The sequence below is a fragment of the Wasmannia auropunctata genome, unplaced genomic scaffold (assembly GCF_000956235.1).
Source record: "Wasmannia auropunctata unplaced genomic scaffold, wasmannia.A_1.0 LD335993.1, whole genome shotgun sequence".
In the NCBI taxonomy this organism is placed as follows: domain Eukaryota; kingdom Metazoa; phylum Arthropoda; class Insecta; order Hymenoptera; family Formicidae; genus Wasmannia; species Wasmannia auropunctata.
This window is the reverse complement of record NW_012026897.1, coordinates 34,723-35,754: the sequence shown is the minus strand read 5'-3', so window position 1 is coordinate 35,754 and position 1,032 is coordinate 34,723.

Below are 1,032 nucleotides of genomic sequence, written 5' to 3'. Positions count from 1 at the left end.
CCCCGATGGAGATGGAGCACGCTCCCGGATCCCCCAGATAGGCCGAGGCCGATGTCGAGTACTCTCGACGAAGAGTGACAGGAAGGAGTCGGACGGGACTGTCGGGACAGGAGTCGAGACAGGATTGGATAACCCGGCTTGCGCCGGTCGGCCTTTATATACCGGCGAGCGTCCCCCACCACGCGGTATCTGCGTGGGCGGCCCCCACCACCCAAGCAGCGCATGGCAGTGGCGCCGAACCTCAGGGGCGCCGGATTTAACTAGCGTAGTAACGCGAAACGTTACAATTTTAATATAAATTACCGACGTTAAAATTGGGATATTAAATATATGAAACGAAGATATCCATACGAAGCGTCGTTTATCGCGAAAGAGTGTACATTACCATCGATACAAGACAATATCACACGCTTTCATCTTCTATTTTCTGCGGGCTTCACAATTTTCCCGATTTCAAGCGAATAATAATTCGACTGAAATTAGATTTAATCTGCGTAACATTATACAACGCTATTTCTTTGAATAGACTCTCCTCCCTCTTTCCTTTCGTATCGGCGGGGAAGATCAGATGGGAATCTGTTATCCTTAAGCGCGCGCATTCGGTTCTCTCTTATTTTCGTCCGCCGTTCGGTGCTTGCTTGACCAAGTTCTCGAATTACCGCGAAATAGAAGCCCATCATCCGGACTGTTGACGCGCGCGCACGTGCGTGATAAATCCGTTCTTTCTACCGCGAAATTTCGCTCGATCCATCGCGAAATCCACCGACGGTGGCGGATATCGCATTTCCATTCCTCAGGATTTTTATCTCCCGAAATTATCCCCGCGCGTATCGATCGTTTTTACGTATATGTATATAGATACACTTATCCGCTCGCGTAGATGCGCGGCGCGGCCGTACGACGCCGCGCGCGCTTTGTAACCCTTTCGCATAGAAGTTTCGGTATTACAGGCGGATATTCTGTGTAAGTATAGCCCGTACCATGCGCTTTACATACGAGATCGAGAATGATGAAGCGCACCTCACCGTACTC